Source organism: Perissodus microlepis, chromosome 22 (assembly GCF_051167445.1).
Source record: "Perissodus microlepis isolate ML-2025 ecotype Zambia chromosome 22, ASM5116744v1, whole genome shotgun sequence".
NCBI classification, from domain to species: Eukaryota; Metazoa; Chordata; class Actinopteri; order Cichliformes; family Cichlidae; genus Perissodus; species Perissodus microlepis.
In genome coordinates, this window is record NC_140481.1 from 5157569 (window position 1) to 5164463 (window position 6895).

Consider the following 6895-nt stretch of genomic DNA (forward strand, 5'->3'; position numbering starts at 1 on the left):
TTTAGAAAACTAATTTATCAAAAAATATATATACATATATCTGCATTAGTTTTACTAAATTAATTTGACACCTGTATTGAAAATACCATATTGTATTCATACAGAATCAGTATGGTATCATTCTTTGTCTGTTCACTGATTGTTGAAACTAAGAGCTAGTTTGATCTGTTTAGATCTAAAGTATCCAAAGTTGAGCTCTAATGTTTCTTCACCCCTGTGTGTGTGATATGTGATTTCCTACATGCTGGCAGAGCAGAGCAGCAGTTTGTGCTCACAGATGGTGACGGTGTGGAGAGACGGTGGTGTTTCCTCAGAAGAACCAGCAGAGTCACAAAGGACACCAGTCCATCTCACCACCTTGACTTGCTGACTGATGCTCGTCTGCACTAGTGATGGTAAATTTGATTCTTTTTACTGAATCGAGTGTTAATGAGTCACTCACCAAAGTGAATCGGGTTTTTTGAGTCATTTGATTCACTGAGTCAGTTGACCAGAGAGTGCAAAAATTTTACATTTTCACTCAAACTTAATTTGTTTCCCTTTTCATGTAAATCCCACTGCTAAGATGAATGATTCAAAAAAATAAAAAAACAACAACTATTTTATAGAGAAAAAAGAAGAGCAAAAACATTTCTAAAATTAAGCAATTTCCTATCAAAATTGCTTAATAAACATTTATTTTGTTTATTTGTATTTTATTAGTATTTTCCTTAAGTGTGTCAAATATATATTTTCTCATCTAAATGTCCACTGCGCTGTGAGCCAGGGGGCGGTAATGCGCCTTAACATTGTTTGCCAACCAAGAAGAAGAAGAAGCTGTGAGTCAGGAGGGAGGGGGTGAGTGAGTGATTCGTTCGCTCGCTCTATGATTCAGCACAGGAGGGAGGGGGTGAGTGAGTGATTCGTTCACTCGCTCAATGATTCAGCACAGGAGGGAGGGGGTGAGTGAGTGAGTGATTCGTTCGCTCGCTCTATGATTCAGCACAGGAGGGAGGGGGTGAGTGAGTCCTGAGTGATTCGTTCGCTCTTTGATTCAGCACAGGAGGGAGGGGGTGAGCGAGTCCTGAGTGATTCGCTTATGCTTACGATTCAGCACAGGAAGGGAGGGGGTGAGTAGCTCAAATGTGTTGTTAGCATGTTAGCAGCGTGATGCTACTCTGAACCGAGGAGCTATTTTCTTGATGTGAGCTTCTACTCAGGGTTTTTTCTTCCAGTTCAGAGCAGAAATGCTTTTGTTACGAAACTGGCTGTTGTTTTTTTCCCCCACAATTTTAATTATAAGCTAGATATATTTCTACTAATGGAATTAGTTTGCTAACAGCAACAGGGATGAGTCAGTGAGTCAGTTGGGCTTGTGAATCATGATTCACGAGTCAGTAAAGTGATTCTCGAGTATTGAACGATTCGTTCACGAATCGAACATCACTAGTCTGCACTGCACAGAGGAAATCAACTGACCGAGGTTTGTCCAGTGACGTGTTATGAAATGTATATTTGTTTTATGCTTTATGCTTACAGATATGTTTTTCTTGACAGAGGCTCCACAGAGGTTAGACAAAGCAGAGAAAATGTGTGCTTTACATTTTACTGGGATTTACTGGGATATTTGTTGCCTGATGTTCAGCAGTAATGCAGAAATGGAATCAAAGGGAGATGTTTTTGATGTTTTTGTAATGATGTAAGTAAATCTTCAATATTATTTATTTGCTTGGTTATATTAGGAGTGTTTCTGAGTGAGGGGAGAGAGGAGTCATCATCCAGGTAAAGTGATGTGGATCAGTGGATACACTTGTCTCTCCTTTAAAGGAGACAATCCAAGTCATCCTTAAATGTTAGTGCTTTCAAATACACAAACATTTTTAAAGGACAAAAATGAACATCCAACTTTGACTGTAATACAAAATAAATCTTTGCATGTGTGTTTTCAAACTCTCAGATGGGCAGGATATCAGTCTTGGACTGTCCAACCTGCCGGAGCAGCACTGAATGACCACCACACATGAGCATGTTCCTGCAACATTCAGCATCTGATCCTTCATCTGTGTGCTTCTGCTTTTGGTAAGTAGAGTTACCCAACTACAGTAACTCTAAACACATGCCATCCATTTCTAACGGCCTGGTTACTTCCTGTCAGTTACCAAGTGGTCACCTGACCTAACACTGTTTCTTCTTCCCCTTAATGTTGAAGTGTCAAATGTCAAACAGCTGGAGAGGAAACTACACCAGTGTACTGGGATGTTTCACCAACACGTGCCAGATGCTGTTCCTTCATGGTGACATCACCAGAGACAGCCCCGCCCACCTCAGGACCTCGCCATTGATCATGATGATTATAATGATGACAGCGAGCGGAACTAAGACTGTAAAAATCCATGTTTAGATGCTTTCTAATTATTAATGAATACTGAGTTTTTCTCCTTTTCTCTTTTTCTCTTTTGTAATTGATGATAATTCAGTGAATATACTGCGCTGCTTCCTTTTATTGCATCACACATTGCTTTAAGTTTTTCAGTGTCCAGTTATTTTTTTTACTGTTGTTTGAATTCTCTGTATGTTTGACCCTGTAGACTGTTTGATGGACTGCTTGTCTTCCTGTTTGTAACCGCCGCCTGTTTTTGACTAAAGATTTGAATTTCTGACTTTAACACAGCCTCTGCGTGTCCTCCCTTTGTGTCCCCTTCCTCTGTGAATGTGTTGCATGTGTCACAGATTCATTTTATTAACAGCTTTCCCACAGTGAGTTGCATCAGCATTCATTCACAGCACATTTCAGAAGGATTCAGATTAATACAGTGATCTTATAGTCAGAATTATCCTGACAGAGTGCCACTGTAAATTATCTTTCATCAGGTAAATTTTAAAGTTCAGTATTTCAAAGCAGGAGTTATGAAGAATCATATTGGAATTAGGACTAATAATATGTACTTACAAAGTCTAATTTTTCTAATTATGTTAGAATATTGGAAGACAACCAACTTTTAGTGTTTTCCGCATATTAATTATTGTGAAATAGAGATGGTGACTCTAACTGTACAGAAGCACTAAACAACTGACAATCTAACAGACATCATTGGCCTGAGCCGTCATGCACAGTGAGTCTGATCCTTTGCTGTGAGAGTATGACAAGCATGTTTCTGGTCAGTTTGGAAGAAATAATATCACAATGTTGATCTTTTTTTCAATATTCCTTCTCTTTTACAACATAAACTGTGATCAAAGCTACTTATGTTCACAGCATGTAATAAAAGTCACAGTCCAGGGCATTGTGGTCTGTTGAGCTAGGGTTAGGGTTAGCAATCCAGACATATGTAATCAATATTACTCTTGCTGGATATAACAAACACCTAGGAATTCGTATTATAATTACATTTTCATGAAATATTCATATTCAGTATCGGTCCTTTTATATTATAACCACGTATCCACCCAGGCTCATGGTGGGGCAGGGCTCTGTCCTGGGATGCTTGAGTACAAGGTAATGTACACCCTACCAGGTATCCAGTCTGACAAAATTGTTTTCAATATTTGGTTCAAAAATATGAGTGAAAACAAAAATCCAACTAGGATTCTTGCATATGATGAATGAAGTCTGTCTTTGACTGTATTGTCCAGCTGATCCATCAAACCCCCAGCAGGTGAACCTTATTCATGGCATAACACGGCAACAATGTAAAAAATTAAAAGCAACAGTCTAAATATAAAGTGCATTCTAAACTCCTCTTCAATAAATTATATGCAGAGTCATTCAGGACTGTAAAACGTGAACTACAGAACCCAGAGTCTTCATCATTAAATCTCTGGTTGCTTCATTTTTCTATGCTATATCAGATACTTTAAAGGTTAGGTTAGGTAAAGTTGCACTGTCATTGTGAGGCAAAGTGTTTTATGTGTGTGTGTGCGTGTCATGAACGGCTATAAAAGGCCTATAATTAAAGAACAAAGCGGGGTTTGAGTTCGAGTTACGGCAGACTGTCACTACTTGTAAATGGAATGTATGGCGGTATCTTTGGAAGCTGTTTACATAGCTAATAATATACGATGTAACCATGGAGACAGTCAGTCACGTGAGCTAGCGGTGCATGTTTACTACAGTAAATAAGGTGATTGTGTGCACAGCGTCCACACACGCTGCAGAGGGTAAAGACATTACTTCAATATTGTTTTATATTTATATATATTTGCCTTCTGTTGACCATCACCTCAGGTTCACCATTACAGTTTCAGCATACAAATGCACACTGTCTAAATATGAACACATTCAAAAACTCATGTCTCAGAAATAAGCACAGCTGTTCATGTTTGTCATTAGAGTTTTATTTGTAAGAAAATTATGAACTTCATATTGTGTATCAAATAAAAGAACATTTCACAACTCTGAGTCAACAGAAACAGGTAACAGAAATGTCTCTAATGTAGACATGTACAGTGTAGTGTAAGCATTAAAAGATCATAAAGGAAAAACTAACATTTATGTGAAACTAATTGTAATAAAAAATGAGCAGGTGCTTTATAGATTTAAAAGAAAGAATCTGAAAACAACACTTTTTTGGTCTAAGTGATCAAAGTAGAAAACAGAACTGATGTTCAAGAACAAACCGTAGCTGCACTAATATTACACATCTCGATTGTTGTGGTGAACAATGTTGCTTTTAAAACCACATGCAGTGTGTGACCATGACTGTTCACTGAGAGCATGAACGCCACTTCGCTGAAGCATTCTTCTTCTTCTTCTTTTTCTTCTTGCCATTAAAATGGAAGCAGAAGGAGCACGAGCTGCTTTGATCTACTGAAAGGAAAAAGCAGAACATCTGAGCTGAAACCAGTCAGCTGAAATCATTAAGACAGGAACAATCATTCAATGCAGTGTCTCAGGTGGCTTAGCCTGTTACAACTGTTGATACAAGCTAAATACGGTTAACACACAGTGTCAGGGAGCTCCAGTGTGGGAACTAGTGGCTTTAGGTTTGTAGTCATTTAACTTTGATCCATTCATTCATTTAATTCAGGAGGAAGAAATGCCAGGTTGGTGCAGGCTGGTTACATGCATTTGGTCCCATGCTGTCTTTAACTAAATGACTTTGTTCATTTTATGGCTGGGCTGTATGTGGGGTTATATCATGTTATTTGGGCAGGAGTACCTGTCCCCTGTTAGGCTTAGAAAGTTTCTCCATAAGCAGAGCTTCTAACTCTTATAGCTTTTAGCACATCTGTAGCTGTACAGGCTGACAGCTTTTTGGTGGCTCTTTTTACCCCACACTGGTTGTGAGTGTGTAAATAGCCCCACTAGTTGGGTTGCAGTTAACTTGGGAGGAAGGGGTGGGTCTGCCATGACTAGATGAATAACAATTATCTGGGATACATAAATTTCAGAATGCATGCATATATCTCTATCAATTAAACCTGGCCTGAGGGCTGCCATTTTTTACATTCAGTTATTTCTCTTAGAAATGTTGGAACTAAATAATGAATGTGTTACAGTTAAACTGACACTGGTCAGTGTAATTGGCTCATTGGGACAAAGAGACCTTTAAATTAAATCCCATCACCTGATATCGAGTGTCAAACAATATCAAAGCTGTAAAAGCTGTTTACAGTCAGAATTTATAAAAACTATGATTGTAAATGAATTCAAACAAGTGAGCTTTTCTCTTTGTGCTGAATATCAACACTGTGATTTCTTAGACTGTAAGCTTTCCTTTAGCACAACCAGTTGTAGAAGCTGCCACTCGAAATGTCTTTTGATAACAAGAAAAAAATACCTTTTCAGTACATGGCCTGAAGTTCTTCTCCGACATCTTCTGCCATCAGCTTTGTCTGCTGGTTTGAAGACAATAAACCACAAAAAGATGATTTAGTCACTTTGTCTGCGTCATGCAGCTCGAATGTGTCGTGTAACGATGTTGAATAGCCGTCGTTATCCCTCTGCTGTGTTAGTAGGATTGTACTGTACAGCATCTCATTGATATGTGAGGAATGCTAATGTAACACGATAACAGACGTATTGTCTTACATCATTAAAATATAAAGGACAGGAGATATTTAGATATTTTTATATTTATATTACATTTTATAGCTGACAGATATTACTAAATATATAGAATTTACTAAATAGCTGGATGAACATGAAAAATATGTCCATAATCATAAATGACCATGAGAGCCAGTAGAATTAATTCAACTGGACACTCAAAAGATGTCCTTAAATGCTCTTTAAGTGGCAGAACAAACGAACAAACAGCTAATCGCTTACTTGAGATGAAATCTGCTCAGCTACTTTGAAAACAGTTCTAACTGGTTCCTCCTTTAACAGGATGACTGCTCAGGGGTAAGGCCATGATGCAGTCCAGCAACCTTTATGGTTCTGCTTTGATTCACCAGGAACTATTAGGGAAACCTTTCAGTGCCTCCTGTGAAAGACACAGGCATAAACACACAAACATTTATTAACATGTTCCACAGACTTCCAGTTTGATTTTCTCATCCTGTGGACAACAACGTACAGGGATGCAGGTTTATTGTTAACTTTTGTAAGGTTTATTTACTGAACATATCCAGCTGCAGCTCCACTGTGATCCTGAACGGGATAAGCACTTAAGAAAATGTGTCAATAAATGCACATACATCAACTTACTATATTTATCCAAACAGACTGGATGCTTCACTGAGTTAGAGACTTTAACAGTCTCTTCTATGTAAGAATGTCTCGTGCTGATAGACCTGCAAACTTGACAACAAAGGTTTTTCAGACTGCATGTAGCTGTCCTCTATGTCAGCTCACACATTTACATTCATGTCACACTTATTTCTGCTTTCCCATTTTATAATTATTACTTACATTTTGATTAGATACCTTGAGTTTGTAAATGATCAGATTACATAATTGGAATACAATGTA

At 38.1% G+C, this 6895-nt stretch overlaps 1 long non-coding RNA gene across 1 annotated transcript; it reads right to left on the bottom strand.

Moving 5' to 3' along the window:
• Positions 1-4278: 4278 nt before the first annotated feature.
• Positions 4279-6410, bottom strand: LOC146362470 (uncharacterized). The gene is made up of 3 exons (XR_014799294.1): positions 6251-6410; positions 5760-5817; positions 4279-4786 (listed from the first exon to the last, which is right to left on the bottom strand). It is a non-coding gene; the product is annotated as an uncharacterized LOC146362470 (long non-coding RNA).
• Between the last annotated feature and the right edge of the window lie 485 nt (positions 6411-6895).